General features: G+C 41.6%; 14 non-coding genes across 14 annotated transcripts in view; all 14 read left to right on the plus strand.

The window, feature by feature from the left end:
- The window catches only part of trnar-acg, a 73-nt gene extending 23 nt beyond the window's left edge, over window positions 1-50 (plus strand). The window contains exon 1 of the tRNA in view: window positions 1-50. This exon is cut by the window's left edge and continues 23 nt beyond it. This is a non-coding gene — a tRNA (tRNA-Arg).
- An 862-nt stretch (window positions 51-912) lies between these two features.
- Window positions 913-984, plus strand: trnae-uuc. The gene has a single exon. It is a non-coding gene; the product is annotated as a tRNA-Glu (tRNA).
- A 984-nt stretch (window positions 985-1,968) lies between these two features.
- On the plus strand, window positions 1,969-2,041 carry trnar-acg. The gene has a single exon. It is a non-coding gene; the product is annotated as a tRNA-Arg (tRNA).
- Window positions 2,042-2,252: 211 nt separating this feature from the next.
- trnae-uuc lies at window positions 2,253-2,324 on the plus strand. The gene has a single exon. It is a non-coding gene; the product is annotated as a tRNA-Glu (tRNA).
- Window positions 2,325-3,308: 984 nt separating this feature from the next.
- Window positions 3,309-3,381, plus strand: trnar-acg. Its single transcript has one exon. It is a non-coding gene; the product is annotated as a tRNA-Arg (tRNA).
- A 210-nt stretch (window positions 3,382-3,591) lies between these two features.
- trnae-uuc lies at window positions 3,592-3,663 on the plus strand. Its single transcript has one exon. It is a non-coding gene; the product is annotated as a tRNA-Glu (tRNA).
- Window positions 3,664-4,646: 983 nt separating this feature from the next.
- trnar-acg lies at window positions 4,647-4,719 on the plus strand. Its single transcript has one exon. It is a non-coding gene; the product is annotated as a tRNA-Arg (tRNA).
- Window positions 4,720-4,924: 205 nt separating this feature from the next.
- trnae-uuc lies at window positions 4,925-4,996 on the plus strand. The gene has a single exon. It is a non-coding gene; the product is annotated as a tRNA-Glu (tRNA).
- Window positions 4,997-5,980: 984 nt separating this feature from the next.
- On the plus strand, window positions 5,981-6,053 carry trnar-acg. Its single transcript has one exon. It is a non-coding gene; the product is annotated as a tRNA-Arg (tRNA).
- A 210-nt stretch (window positions 6,054-6,263) lies between these two features.
- On the plus strand, window positions 6,264-6,335 carry trnae-uuc. The gene has a single exon. It is a non-coding gene; the product is annotated as a tRNA-Glu (tRNA).
- Window positions 6,336-7,318: 983 nt separating this feature from the next.
- Window positions 7,319-7,391, plus strand: trnar-acg. Its single transcript has one exon. It is a non-coding gene; the product is annotated as a tRNA-Arg (tRNA).
- A 205-nt stretch (window positions 7,392-7,596) lies between these two features.
- Window positions 7,597-7,668, plus strand: trnae-uuc. The gene has a single exon. It is a non-coding gene; the product is annotated as a tRNA-Glu (tRNA).
- Window positions 7,669-7,986: 318 nt separating this feature from the next.
- On the plus strand, window positions 7,987-8,059 carry trnar-acg. The gene has a single exon. It is a non-coding gene; the product is annotated as a tRNA-Arg (tRNA).
- A 210-nt stretch (window positions 8,060-8,269) lies between these two features.
- On the plus strand, window positions 8,270-8,341 carry trnae-uuc. The gene has a single exon. It is a non-coding gene; the product is annotated as a tRNA-Glu (tRNA).
- The last annotated feature ends 7,989 nt before the right edge of the window (window positions 8,342-16,330 follow it).

Raw genomic sequence — 16,330 nt, forward strand, 5'->3', positions numbered from 1 at the left:
GTGTCTGACTACGGATCAGAAGATTCTAGGTTAGACTCCTGGCTGGCTCAATACTTAATTTAATTGATTGAATTCAAGCCGGGATTGATACTGAATACTTTTCAGTGCTTCTGGCTGTTCTCACTTCAAACTCATTTTAGACTGATTTCATCTGGACATTCCCCAACATCTCAGAGAAAAAAAAGATGTAGCTTTTAATCCAACAGGCATAATGTCAACATTTAAAGATTTGTCTGTGATGTGTATTTTAAGTATGTGTCTTCCCATATGGTCTACCGGTTAGGATTCCTGGTTTTCACCCAGGTCTCCCGGGTTCAACTCCCGGTATGGGAAAGAATATCTTGTTGTTTGGGATGCACTTGTGTAACAACAGATACTGCATTTTAACTGGCAGCAGTTTCACACAACACAACAATATTCCCTCAGCAACAGGAAATGTGACATGTTATGTAGATTCAAATTATACAAGGCATTTTAAACGTTGAATAGACTTCATGGCTGCATTTCTTGCTCTGCAGTAATATTCATGCAACAACAGGAGGATCAAATTAAGATTTGCATCTGTAACAGAAATCCCAAGGAACCTTGTTGTTGACAGACGCAATGACTGTGTACACTGGTCTAGCTGTGACCTGACTTCAGCTTAGACGTGGGGCCAGTGGCGCAATGGATAACGTGTCTGACTACGGATCAGAAGATTCTAGGTTCGACTCCTGGATGGCTCGATACTTAATTTAATTGATTGAAATCAAGCCGGGATTGATACTGAATACTTTTCAGTGCTTCTGGCTGTTCTCACTTCAAACTCATTCCCCAACATCTCAGAGAAAAAAAAGATGTAGCTTTTAATCCAACAGGCATAATGTCAACATTTAAAGATTTGTCTGTGATGTGTATTTTAAGTATGTGTCTTCCCATATGGTCTAGCGGTTAGGATTCCTGGTTTTCACCCAGGTGTCCTGGGTTCAACTCCCGGTATGGGAAAGAATATCTTGTTGTTTGGGATGTACTTGTGTAACAACAGATACTGCATTTTAACTGGCAGCAGTTTCACACAACACAACAATATTCCCTCAGCAACAGGAAATGTGACATGTTATGTAGATTCAAATTATACAAGGCATTTTAAATGTTGAATAGACTTCATGGCTGCATTTCTTGCTCCGCAGTAATATTCATGCAACAACAGGAGGATCAAATTAAGATTTGCATCTGTAACAGAAATCCCAAGGAACCTTGTCGGTGACAGAAGCTATGACTGTGTACACTGGCCTAGGTGTGTCCTGACTTCAGCTTGGCTGTGCGGCCAGTGGCGCAATGGATAACGTGTCTGATAACAGGTCAGAAGATTTAATATTTGACTCCTGTTTGGCTCAAAACTAGATTTATTTGACCAAAATCAAGCTGGGAAAAATACTGTATACTTTTCATTGTGTCTGGCAGTCCTCGATTCAAACACATTTTAGACTGATTTTATATGGGACTTTTCTCCAACATCTCTGAGAAAAAGATGGAGCTTGTAATCACAACAAGCATAATTTCAACGTTTATGGATTTGTCTGTGATGTTTTTTTTAAGTAACTGTCTTCCCATATGGTCTGGCTTTAAGGATTCCTGGTTTTCGCCCGGGTTGAACTCCCAGTATGGGAAATAACATCTTGTCATTTGGGATGCACTTGTGTAAGAACAGATACCACATTTTAACTGGCAGCAGAATCACACAACACAACAATATTCCCTCAGCAACAGCAAATGTGACATGTTTTGTAGATTCATAATTTACAAGACTTTTTAAACATTGAATACACTTCAAGTTTGCATTTCTTGCTCTGCAGTAAAATTCATGCAACAACAGGAGGATCAAATTAAGATATGCATCTGAAACAGAAAACCAAGGAACCTTGTTGTTGACAGACGCAATGACTGTGTACACTGGTCTAGCTGTGACCTGACTTCAACTTAGACGTGGGGCCAGTGGCGCAATGGATAACGTGTCTGACTACGGATCAGAAGATTCTAGGTTCGACTCCTGGCTGGCTCAATACGTAATTTAATTGATTGAATTCAAGCCGGGATTGATACTGTATACTTTTCAGTGCTTCTGGCTGTTCTCACTTCAAACTCATTTTAGACTGATTTCATCTGGACATTCCCCAACATCTCAGAGAAAAAAAAGATGTAGCTTTTAATCCAACAGGCATAATGTCAACATTTAAAGATTTGTCTGTGATGTGTATTTTAAGTATGTGTCTTCCCATATGGTCTAGCGGTTAGGATTCCTGGTTTTCACCTAGGTGTCCCGGGTTCAACTCCCGGTATGGGAAAGAATATCTTGTCGTTTGGGATGCACTTGTGTAACAACAGATACTGCATTTTAACTGGCAGCAGTTTCACACAACACAACAATATTCCCTCAGCAACAGGAAATGTGACATGTTATGTAGATTCAAATTATACAAGGCATTTTAAACGTTGAATAGACTTCATGGCTGCATTTCTTGCTCCGCAGTAATATTCATGCAACAACAGGAGGATCAAATTAAGATTTGCATCTGTAACAGAAATCCCAAGGAACCTTGTCGGTGACAGAAGCTATGACTGTGTACACTGGCCTAGGTGTGTCCTGACTTCAGCTTGGCTGTGCGGCCAGTGGCGCAATGGATAACGTGTCTGATAACAGGTCAGAAGATTGAATATTTGACTCCTGTTTGGCTCAAAACTAGATTTATTTGACCAAAATCAAGCTGGGAAAAATACTGTATACTTTTCATTGTGTCTGGCAGTCCTCGATTCAAACACATTTTAGACTGATTTTATATGGGACTTTTCTCCAACATCTCTGAGAAAAAGATGGAGCTTGTAATCACAACAAGCATAATTTCAACGTTTATGGATTTGTCTGTGATGTTTTTTTTAAGTAACTGTCTTCCCATATGGTCTGGCTTTAAGGATTCCTGGTTTTCGCCCGGGTTGAACTCCCAGTATGGGAAAGAACATCTTGTCATTTGGGATGCACTTGTGTAAGAACAGATACCACATTTTAACTGGCAGCAGAATCACACAACACAACAATATTCCCTCAGCAACAGCAAATGTGACATGTTTTGTAGATTCATAATTTACAAGACTTTTTAAACATTGAATACACTTCAAGTTTGCATTTCTTGCTCTGCAGTAAAATTCATGCAACAACAGGAGGATCAAATTAAGATATGCATCTGAAACAGAAAACCAAGGAACCTTGTTGTTGACAGACGCAATGACTGTGTACACTGGTCTAGCTGTGACCTGACTTCGGCTTAGACGTGGGGCCAGTGGCGCAATGGATAACGTGTCTGACTACGGATCAGAAGATTCTAGGTTCGACTCCTGGCTGGCTCGATACTTAATTTAATTGATTGAAATCAAGCCGGGATTGATACTGAATACTTTTCAGTGCTTCTGGCTGTTCTCACTTCAAACTCATTTTAGACTGATTTCATCTGGACATTCCCCAACATCTCAGAGAAAAAAAGATGTAGCTTTTAATCCAACAGGCATCATGTCAACATTTAAAGATTTGTCTGTGATGTGTATTTTAAGTATGTGTCTTCCCATATGGTCTAGCGGTTAGGATTCCTGGTTTTCACCCAGGTGGCCCGGGTTCAACTCCCGGTATGGGAAAGAATATCTTGTCGTTTGGGATGCACTTGTGTAACAACAGATACTGCATTTTAACTGGCAGCAGTTTCACACAACACAACAATATTCCCTCAGCAACAGGAAATGTGACATGTTATGTAGATTCAAATTATACAAGGCATTTTAAACGTTGAATACACTTCATGGCTGCATTTCTTGCTCTGCAGTAAAATTCATGCAACAACAGGAGGATCAAATTAAGATTTGCATCTGTAACAGAAATCCCAAGGAACCTTGTCGGTGACAGAAGCTATGACTGTGTACACTGGCCTAGGTGTGTCCTGACTTCAGCTTGGCTGTGCGGCCAGTTGCGCAATGGATAACGTGTCTGATAACAGGTCAGAAGATTTAATATTTGACTCCTGTTTGGCTCAAAACTAGATTTATTTGACCAAAATCAAGCTGGGAAAAATACTGTATACTTTTCATTGTGTCTGGCAGTCCTCGATTCAAACACATTTTAGACTGATTTTATATGGGACTTTTCTCCAACATCTCTGAGAAAAAGATGGAGCTTGTAATACAACAAGCATCATTTCAACGTTTATGGATTTGTCTGTGATGTTTTTTTTAAGTAACTGTCTTCCCATATGGTCTGGCTTTAAGGATTCCTGGTTTTCGCCCGGGTTGAACTCCCAGTATGGGAAAGAACATCTTGTCATTTGGGATGCACTTGTGTAAGAACAGATACCACATTTTAACTGGCAGCAGAATCACACAACACAACAATATTCCCTCAGCAACAGCAAATGTGACATGTTTTGTAGATTCATAATTTACAAGACTTTTTAAACATTGAATACACTTCAAGTTTGCATTTCTTGCTCTGCAGTAAAATTCATGCAACAACAGGAGGATCAAATTAAGATATGCATCTGAAACAGAAAACCAATGAACCTTGTTGTTGACAGACGCAATGACTGTGTACACTGGTCTAGCTGTGACCTGACTTCGGCTTAGACGTGGGGCCAGTGGCGCAATGGATAACGTGTCTGACTACGGATCAGAAGATTCTAGGTTCGACTCCTGGCTGGCTCGATATTTAATTGATTGAAATCAAGCCGGGATTGATACTGAATACTTTTCAGTGCTTCTGGCTGTTCTCACTTCAAACTCATTTTAGACTGATTTCATCTGGACATTCCCCAACATCTCAGAGAAAAAAAGATGTAGCTTTTAATCCAACAGGCATCATGTCAACATTTAAAGATTTGTCTGTGATGTGTATTTTAAGTATGTGTCTTCCCATATGGTCTAGCGGTTAGGATTCCTGGTTTTCACCCAGGTGGCCCGGGTTCAACTCCCGGTATGGGAAAGAATATCTTGTCGTTTGGGATGCACTTGTGTAACAACAGATACTGCATTTTAACTGGCAGCAGTTTCACACAACACAACAATATTCCCTCAGCAACAGGAAATGTGACATGTTATGTAGATTCAAATTATACAAGGCATTTTAAACGTTGAATACACTTCATGGCTGCATTTCTTGCTCTGCAGTAAAATTCATGCAACAACAGGAGGATCAAATTAAGATTTGCATCTGTAACAGAAATCCCAAGGAACCTTGTCGGTGACAGAAGCTATGACTGTGTACACTGGCCTAGGTGTGTCCTGACTTCAGCTTGGCTGTGCGGCCAGTTGCGCAATGGATAACGTGTCTGATAACAGGTCAGAAGATTTAATATTTGACTCCTGTTTGGCTCAAAACTAGATTTATTTGACCAAAATCAAGCTGGGAAAAATACTGTATACTTTTCATTGTGTCTGGCAGTCCTCGATTCAAACACATTTTAGACTGATTTTATATGGGACTTTTCTCCAACATCGCTGAGAAAAAGATGGAGCTTGTAATTACAACAAGCATAATTTCAACGTTTATGGATTTGTCTGTGATGTTTTTTTTAAGTAACTGTCTTCCCATATGGTCTGGCTTTTAGGATTCCTGGTTTTCGCCCGGGTTGAACTCCCAGTATGGGAAAGAACATCTTGTCATTTGGGATGCACTTGTGTAAGAACAGATACCACATTTTAACTGGCAGCAGAATCACACAACACAACAATATTCCCTCAGCAACAGCAAATGTGACATGTTTTGTAGATTCATAATTTACAAGAAATTTTAAACATTGAATACACTTCAAGTTTGCATTTCTTGCTCAGCAGTAAAATTCATGCAACAACAGGAGGATCAAATTAAGATATGCATCTGAAACAGAAAACCAAGGAACCTTGTTGTTGACAGACGCAATGACTGTGTACACTGGTCTAGCTGTGACCTGACTTCAGCTTAGACATGGGGCCAGTGGCGCAATGGATAACGTGTCTGACTACGGATCAGAAGATTCTAGGTTCGACTCCTGGCTGGCTCAATACTTAATTTAATTGATTGAATTCAAGCCGGGATTGATACTGAATACTTTTCAGTGCTTCTGGCTGTTCTCACTTCAAACTCATTTTAGACTGATTTCATCTGGACATTCCCCAACATCTCAGAGAAAAAAAGATGTCGCTTTTAATCCAACAGGCATAATGTCAACATTTAAAGATTTGTCTGTGATGTGTATTTTAAGTATGTGTCTTCCCATATGGTCTAGCGGTTAGGATTCCTGGTTTTCACCCAGGTGGCCCGTGTTCAACTCCCGGTATGGGAAAGAATATCTTGTCGTTTGGGATGCACTTGTGTAACAACAGACACTGCATTTTAACTGGCAGCAGTTTCACACAACACAACAGTATTCCCTCAGCAACAGGAAATGTGACATGTTATGTAGATTCAAATTATACAAGGCATTTTAAACGTTGAATACACTTCATGGCTGCATTTCTTGCTCTGCAGTAAAATTCATGCAACAACAGGAGGATCAAATTAAGATTTGCATCTGTAACAGAAATCCCAAGGAACCTTGTCGGTGACAGAAGCTATGACTGTGTACACTGGCCTAGGTGTGTCCTGACTTCAGCTTGGATGTGCGGCCAGTGGCGCAATGGATAACGTGTCTGATAACAGGTCAGAAGATTGAATGTTTGACTCCTGTTTGGCTCAAAACTAGATTTATTTGACCAAAATCAAGCTGGGAAAAATACTGTATACTTTTCATTGTGTCTGGCAGTTCTCGATTCAAACACATTTTAGACTGATTTTATATGGGACTTTTCTCCAACATCTCTGAGAAAAAAGATGGAGCTTGTAATACAACAAGCATAATTTCAACGTTTATGGATTTGTCTGTGATGTTTTTTTAAGTAACTGTCTTCCCATATGGTCTGGCGTTTAGGATTCCTGGTTTTCGCCCGGGTTGAACTCCCAGTATGGGAAAGAACATCTTGTCATTTGGGATGAACTTGTGTAAGAACAGATACCACATTTTAACTGGCAGCAGAATCACACAACACAACAATATTCCCTCAGCAACAGCAAATGTGACATGTTTTGTAGATTCATAATTTACAAGACTTTTTAAACATTGAATACACTTCAAGTTTGCATTTCTTGCTCTGCAGTAAAATTAATGCAACAACAGGAGGATCAAATTAAGATATGCATCTGAAACAGAAAACCAAAGAACCTTGTTGTTGACAGACGCAATGACTGTGTACACTGGTCTAGCTGTGACCTGACTTCAGCTTAAACGTGGGGCCAGTGGCGCAATGGATAACGTGTCTGACTACGGATCAGGAGATTCTAGGTTCGACTCCTGGCTGGCTCGATATTTAATTGATTGAAATCAAACCTGGATTGATACTGTATATTTTTCAGTACTTCTGGCTGTTCTCACTTCAAACTCATTTTAGACTGATTTCATCTGGACATTCCCCAACATCTCAGAGAAAAAAAGATGTAGCTTTTAATCCAACAGGCATAATGTCAACATTTAAAGATTTGTCTGTGATGTGTATTTTAAGTATGTGTCTTCCCATATGGTCTAGCGGTTAGGATTCCTGGTTTTCACCCAGGTGGCCCGGTTTCAACTCCCGGTATGGGAAAGAATATCTTGTCGTTTGGGATGCACTTGTGTAACAACAGATACTGCATTTTAACTGGCAGCAGTTTCACACAACACAACAATATTCCCTCAGCAACAGGAAATGTGACATGTTATGTAGATTCAAATTATACAAGGCATTTTAAACGTTGAATAGACTTCATGGCTGCATTTCTTGCTCTGCAGTAAAATTCATGCAACAACAGGAGGATCAAATTAAGATATGCATCTGAAACAGAAAACCAAGGAACCTTGTTGTTGACAGACGCAATGACTGTGTACACTGGTCTAGCTGTGACCTGACTTCAGCTTAGACGTGGAGTCAGTGGCGCAATGGATAACGTGTCTGACTACGGATCAGAAGATTCTAGGTTCGACTCCTGGCTGGCTCGATACTTAATTTAATTGATTGAAATCATGCCGGGATTGATACTGTATACTTTTCAGTTCCTCTGGCTGTTCTCACTTCAAACTCATTTTAGACTGATTTCATCTGGACATTCCCCAACATCTCAGAGAAAAAAAGATGTAGCTTTTAATCCAACAGGCATAATGTCAACATTTAAAGAATTGTCTGTGATGTGTATTTTAAGTATGTGTCTTCCCATATGGTCTAGCGGTTAGGATTCCTGGTTTTCACCAAGGTGGCCCGGGTTCAACTCCCGGTATGGGAAAGAATATCTTGTCGTTTGGGATGCACTTGTGTAACAACAGATACTGCATTTTAACTGGCAGCAGTTTCACACAACACAACAATATTCCCTCAGCAACAGGAAATGTGACATGTTATGTATATTCAAATTATACAAGGCTTTTTAAACGTTGAATACACTTCATGGCTGCATTTCTTGCTCTGCAGTAAAATTCATGCAACAACAGGAGGATCAAATTAAGATTTGCATCTGTAACAGAAATCCCAAGGAACCTTGTCGGTGACAGAAGCTATGACTGTGTACACTGGCCTAGGTGTGTCCTGACTTCAGCTTAGACGTGGGGCCAGTGGCGCAATGGATAACGTGTCTGATAACAGGTCAGAAGATTGAATAAGTACAGTTCTAAAAGTGAAAGAACTACTTCAATGACCAAAATATCTCTAAAAAAAATACTTATTTATTGTACAGTCACTGTCACTGTCTCAACTCTTCAAACAGCAGCTATGGACAAGTATGCAATTTAAAATAAAATAACAAAATAAATAATTAGTAAGTGTACTGTCATGTACTAAAAACTGAAAACTACTAATCAAAATAACAAATATCATACTATACAGCAGGGGTTCTCAAACAGGGGTCCCTGGTGTATTTGCAGGGGGTCTATCAAATAAAAAAAAAGTGTAATGAACGTATTCGGCGCCTCAAGGATTCCAGTAACTTTACATATAATAAAAGATGGCGTAGGGGTCCCTGAGGACAACTCTAAACCTTGCCCGCATTGCCTAAAAATATGCAGGGGTTCCAGTACCCAAAAAAGGTTGAGAACCACTGCTATACACACTACTGAACAAAATAAACAAACATATGTTTGTGGGTTTCAATGGATCCAACAAATTGTTAGCAGATATTTTCCCTCGAGACTGTCCAGCCTGTCTTTATGTACATTAGAGACAACTACGCCGTTCAGTCTCTCTTGGCCCATGCTAGCCAAGTCTTTAACCTGCGGAGTGCACTGAAACTCCTCTCAGCCTCACATGAAGACACATGTTTGGGGTGCCCAAACAAAATTCTGATTAGCACCTCAACTTGGTCAACCAACCCCTGCACCTCCACTTGAAGCCTCCTGAGGACCTCTGCTGCTACAGGGGTATTTGTTGCAAAAGAGCGGCAACTGCACTGAAAGAGAATCTATGTTCAGCTCAGGGTACTGTTCTAGAGACTCATCCAACACCCCGGTGAGAAGCGCTCTTTCAACTTTTGCAGGACATTTAGACTGTCCTGGTCAAAACGGTCGCCAAACTGAACCTCCACACCATCCAACACTTTAAAATAATTCTGCCCTAGGGATCCACTGCTTTGCCAGCAAATCATCTTGAGTGTGATTTAGCGGTGGGTTTGGGAGTTGATTGATGTGCTGTGAATTTTTCAATGGCTTTTCTCCAGTTCCTAAAACCTGCACTTGTAGCAGTGTGATGTTGTTTCCCTAGATTATGCACCAAGTTGCACACAAGGACCAATTCAAATAGACCAGGTCAAGTTAATAATTTGATAATAATAATTCTGTGTTTTTTTTATTTAATTACAGCTGCATAGCTAATGTTATTTTTTGGTGTACAAACACTTTTTCATATCTATATTGTAAATACACATGATTGTAAAAGTTTTGTATATTTTGGTTTGGTCCATCGCGGGTTATCTGTATTTCCGTACCCCCCTCTTTTGCTGACCTTCGGCTAGCAAGGTATGTTGTCCTTGGCTCCGCAATTGTTCAATATAAAACCGTGGTAATGTTACACAATGTGCTGTTATGCAACCATAAGTTTTGTTACAATGTGGACAATATAAAGATTTATTTTAACGAGATTCACCGAGCTTGCTACTGTTAAAGGAATATAACAATTCCTATATGTGTTCATTAACCAATTCAATTTAAATCACTCTGTCTGTTTCTAAGAATTTGTAAGATCCTTATTTGAATAAAATAGACAGAGACCAGTCTACCAAAATTAGCCAATAGCATTTATTCTCGAGAGCCCTGCTCAAAATACCGTGTACATCAGTTTATAAATCGCATGTGATGTCATAATCGTTTTAAATGTCCCTCCTCCTCTCCGACAAGGACAAAGCAGATTCGAAAGTCCATTCCAACCCACTAACACACACACTATACCTGGATTTTCTCCTGAAGTCTCACCACAGTTTATTACCACTTAGCTGACAGTTCCAGTTCCCCCCAGATATGGAAAACCTGGAGGGGCTTTCGCTGTCTAATTTTATATCCACAAAGTTATAGCTGGGTCAGTTCAAACATAGGTTAAGGATTCTCTTTGCTTACTTTAGGCACACACATGCATTCCTCTCTTCCCCCCTCCAACCTAGTTGAAGCTGTGTTTATTATTTTGAATTACTCCTTGTTCATGCTACATAACCTCTAATCCTAATGGTTAAGTTTCTGGGTAGAATTATTTAATCATTTATCTTAAACCTTGATAAAATATCTTAACAATCCACCCTTAATGACTAAATAATTCATACTGACATATCAAACACTATATGAAAACATTCATTTTTATACAAGAATATAGCAAAACAACACATGTATTTACATTCAATTCCTCATCAATGACTGTTCTACGCCTATATCCAATTATAACTCTTCCGGTTTAGGATCTTCATCATAATCTTCATGAAATGAACAGCCTTTAATAAAACATTGAAAACAGTCTCATCCAACATTGGCTCCTCATAATTAAAAGACACAGAGCCTTCTCCTAGGCCTGGAAGTCTGTATTCTTCATCGGAATCGGTCCGTATCTCACCATATTCCGTCATCGATTTCCATCGAGTCCTAGAAATGAGAACCTCTCTCACAACATCCGCACAAAACTAACATAGTCACACAGGTGAAGGCTGTGCAAAACACAGTGATCATGAGATTTTTTTCATTTCCCAGACACACTATCTGCCCTGGGGCGGCAGGGTAGCATAGTAACCAGAAGGTTGCAAGTTCAAATCCCCGAGCTGACAAGGTACAAATCTGTCGTTCTGCCCCTGAACAGGCAGTTAACCCACTGTTCCAAGGCCGTCATTGAAAATAAGAATGTTTTCTTAACTGACATGCCTAGTTAAATAAAGGATAAAAAATATTTTAAAAATTAAACCAATTTGTTAGAGCATTATCTACTCCAGAGTTCTCTGCCAGGGCCTTGGTCACTGATCCGTCTGGAGCTGTGTTATCGGGGATGAAAGTACAACATTCTGCTCCGAACCTCATTCACCCCCCACCCTTTTCAGCCAGTAACATATCCAAGGCTATTCTATTCTGCCAAGCCATCGGGCTGGTCGCTTCAGTCTGATCTGCCAATCCTTTTATTGCATCTCTGGTATAATTGATAAAGAGCTGTTGATTATAATAAATATAATTGATCCAGTCTACGTTCTTATTGAGAGTGGACCACCAGAAAATACTTGACTCTAATATTACTAGGATCTGATTTCTTGCTTTGAACTCGTTGAAACATGTTGGTATTACAGACTCAAACAGGTACATGTTTAAAAAATCAGTGAAGACATCTGCCAGTTGGTCAGCACATGCCCGGAGCAAACGTCCTGGTAATCCGTCTGGCCCCGCAGCCTTGTGTATGTTGACCTGTTTAAAGGTCTTACTCACGTCGGCTACGGAGAGCGTGATCACACAGTCGTCCGGAACAGCTGATGCTCTCATGCATGCCTCGAAGCAAGCAAATTTAGCTCGTCTGGTAGGCTCGTGTCACTGGGAAGCTCGCGGTTGTGCTCCCCTTTGTAGTCTGTAATAGTTTACAAGCCCCGCCACATAAGACGCACGTCGGAGCCGGTGTAGTACGATTCAATCTTAGCCCTGTATTGGTGCTTTGCCTGTTTGATGGTTTGTCGGAAGGCATAGCAGGATTTCTTATAAGCTTCCGGGTTAGAGACATATGAAAGCGGCAGCTCTACCCTTTAGCTCAGTGCAAATGTTGCCTGTAATCTATGGCTTCAGGTTGGCGTATGTACTGTGGGGACGACGTCCTCGATGCACTTATTTTTATTTAATTAATTTTTGAATGTTACCCCTTTTTCTCCCCAATTTCGTGGTATCCAATTGTTTTAGTAGCTACTATCTTGTATCATCGCTACAACTCCCGTATGGGGTCGGGAGAGACGAAGGTTGAAAGTCATGCGTCCTCCGATACACAACCTTCTTAACACCGCGCCATCCAACCCTGAAGCCAGCCGCACCAATGTGTCGGAGGAAACACCGTGCACCTGGCAACCTTGGTTAGCACGCACTGCGCCCGGCCCGCCACAGGAGTCGCTGGTGCACGATGAGACAAGGATTTCCCTACTGGGCAAACCCTCCCTAACCCGGATGACGCTAGACCAATTGTGCGTCGCCCCATGGACCTCCCGGTCACAGCCGGTTACGACAGAGACTGAGCGCGAACCCAGATTCTCTGGTGGCACAGCTGGCGCTGCAGTACAGCGCCCTTAACCACTTTGCCACCCGGGAGGCCCCCTCGATGCACTTATTGATAAAGCCAGTGACTGATGTGGTGTACTCCTCGATGCCATCGGAAGAATCCCGGAACATGTCCCAGTCTGTGATAGCAAAACAGTCCTGTAGTTTAGCATCTGCTTCATCTGACCACTTTTTTATAGGCTGAGTCACTGGTGCTTCCTGCTTTCATTTTTGCTTGTAAGCAGGAATCAGGAGGATAGAATTGTGGTCAGATTTACCAAATGGAGGGCGAGAGAGAGCTTTGTACGCATCTCTGTGTGTAGAGTACAGGTGATCTAAAAAAATATATCTCTGGTTGCGCATTTAACATGTTGAAACTGATTTAAGTTTCCCTGCATTAAAGTCCCTGGCCACTAGGAGCACCGCCTCTGTGTGAGCGGTTTCCTGTTTGCTTATTTCCTTATACAGCTTACTGAGTGCGGTCTTAGTGCCAGCATTAGTCTGTGGTGGTAAATAAACAGCCACGAAAAGTATAGCTGAAAACTCTCTTGGCAAATAGGGTGGTCTACAGTTTATCATAAGATACTCAACTTCAGGCGAGCAAAATCTAGAGACTTCCTCAGATTTCGTGTACCAGATGTTGTTTACAAATATGTTCAGACCCCCCCCCCCCCCCCTTGCCTTATCGGAGTGTGCTGTTCTATCTTGCCGGTGCAGCGTATATCCCGCTAGCTGAATATCCATGTCATCGTTCAGCCACGATTCCGTGAAACATAAGATGTTACAGTTTTTGATGTCCCGTTGGTAGGATATTCGTGATCGTACCTCGTCTAATTTATTGTCCAATGATTGTACGTTGGCAAGTGATATTGACGGTAACGGCAGCTTTCCCACTCGCCTTCTGCGGATCCTTATGAGGCACCCCGCTCTGTGTCCTCTGTACCTGCGTCTCTTTCTTTTGCCAATGACGGGGATGTTGACCTTTTCGGGTGTTCGAAGTACGTCCTGTGCATTCAGGAGGATGTTCCCTAAGTAACATATAGGTCATTGGGATAACAGTTATAAGCTCAGGTACTGCTGGGATTCATACCCAGGGTCTCCTGTATACAAGACAGGTGCTTTCACCAGCTAACTCACAGTTACCAACACATCTGCAATGCAGTTTGGCAAGCCCACTCTTTGAAGGAGGTGGATGGCAGTTGGCTCAAATGTGTCAATTGCAATCTACAAAGCTTGAAGAGTAATGTGGAAGTAATCTGGAAGTATAAGATGGTCCTTCGAATGCCACAATAAAAACATTTTATTGTTTTTGCCTATTTTCCATGTGTCCTATCTGTGCTTTGAATTCAAAACAGTTAACACAAACTAAGCTAGCAGTGTTATTAAAAGTTCAATAGAAAAATGCCTTCGTACCTTCGAATAACCTATAATTATTGTTCTCAGATTGTTAATAAAACCTCCCAGGAAAAATTTTAGGGAACCAAACAAAAATATTTCTCAGAACCTCCCTGCATTCTGTTCCCAGAACAGGCTACATTTGTTTAAAAAACATTCAATTTTAACGGTCAGGAAACTTATGGCTACGTTCCCAGAACCAATGGAAAACCAAAATCATACACTCCCACAACTTCCAAGGAACAAAATGTGCTAGCTGAGTAAAGTTTCTTACATTCATTGTCCTTCAAATCTCTACAACCCATCCCTGTTTTACATGAATTAAACAACATTTATTCATATCTGAATTATTAAACTTCCACATTAATCGCAATAAACACAGTTGAGCCAACTTGGATTTAATTTTCCAAACATATAGCCTACAGATCAATGAAAGGTACATAATGATAGGTTCCAAGACAAATTTCACAATTCTATCCATCAGAGTAAACTACTGTTGTATGCAAATTTATTTTCTAGCCACAGGCATGCTGCATATCACTAAACAACAATAAATTGTTGATGTGGTTCTGCCAATTGATTCAATTTATTGATTTTTAAAATAGTTCAATGTTGACTACAGACTTGGGTTCAAATACATGTGCATTTGAGTATCTGGTATTTTCAAATACACAGCCCAAAACAAATACTTTTGAGTATTTTAACGGTTATTTGTCAAAACGAAATGGTCTACCAAATTATGTTTTGTTGAACCACCTGCAACTAGTATGTACGGCATTCGCCCTGAGGAGCGTGTTAACTGTCCGCTGCCACCTGTGTCGTACTCATCCTGAAACGTGTTAAAGTTCGGAACAATTGATTCCGGCTATACACACCAGGTCTCCAGTGTACCTTCACAACCCGGTGTGTTCGGTTCCTACTCTTCGCACTCTTCCTCCAGTGTGCCTCCAGGGTCCAGTATGCCCTGTTCTTTCTCTCCACACTCGCCCTGAGGTCCGTGTCCCCAACCCGGTACTACCAGTGCCGGCACCACGCACCAGGCTTCCTGTGCGCCTCCGGAGCCCAGTACGCCCTGTTCCTGCTCCTCGCACTCGCCCTGAGGTGCATGTCCCCAGCAAGGTACCACCAGTGCCGGCACCACGCACCAGGCCTACAGTGCGCCTCAGCAGTCCAAAGCGTCCGGCGACGGTCCCCAGTCCGGGGTCTCCAGCGACGGTCCGGGGTCTCCGGCGACGGTCCCCAGTCTAGAACATCCGCCGATGATCCACGCAGCGAGGGTCCCCAGCCCGGGGCCTACGGCGAGGATCCGCAGTCCAAAGGATCTGACGATGATCCACGGGTCAGGGCTACAAGTGCGGACTCGGTGTTAGGAAGGGGGACGGAGTCCAGAACCAGAGCCGCCACCAAGGTTAGATGCCCACCCAGACCCTCCCATATAGGTTTAGGTTTGCAGCCGGGAGTCCGCACCTTTGGGAGGGGGGGGGGTACTACTGTCACGCCCTGACCTTAGTAATCTTTGTTTTCTTTATTTGGTTAGGTCAGGGTGTGACGAGGGTGGTATGTGTAGTTTTTGTATGTCTAGGGGTTTTTGTATATCTAGGTGTTTGTCTATGGTTGCCTAGATTGGTTCCCAATCAGAGGCAGCTGTTGATCATTGTCTCTGATTGGGGACCATATTTAGGTAGCCATATTCCTTGGGTATTTTGTGGGTTATTGTCTGTGTAGTTGCCTGTCAGCGCTCGTGTCGTATAGCTTTACATTCATTTTGTCACGCCCTGGCCTTAGTATTTTGTGTTTTCTTTGGATTGTGGTTTAGTGAAGTAGTCTAGGGAAGTCTATGGTTGCCTAGAGTGGTTCTCAATCAGAAGCAGGTGTTTATCGTTGTCTCTGATTGGGAACCATATTTAGGCAGCCATATTCTTTGAGTGTTTCATGGGTGATTGTTCCTGTCTCTGTGTTTGTTGCACCAGATAGGGCTGTTTCGGTTTTTCACGGTTCTTGTGTATGGTGTATTCCTTTTTCATCTTCATTAAAGATGTATCAAGATAACCACGTTGCATTTTGTTGCTCCTCTCTTTCACCAGAAAACCGTAACACATTTTGTATACTTTGTTCAGTGTTTCTCTTTCATTAAAGAA

This window comes from Oncorhynchus mykiss, chromosome 17, assembly GCF_013265735.2.
Source record: "Oncorhynchus mykiss isolate Arlee chromosome 17, USDA_OmykA_1.1, whole genome shotgun sequence".
Lineage (NCBI taxonomy): Eukaryota > Metazoa > Chordata > Actinopteri > Salmoniformes > Salmonidae > Oncorhynchus > Oncorhynchus mykiss.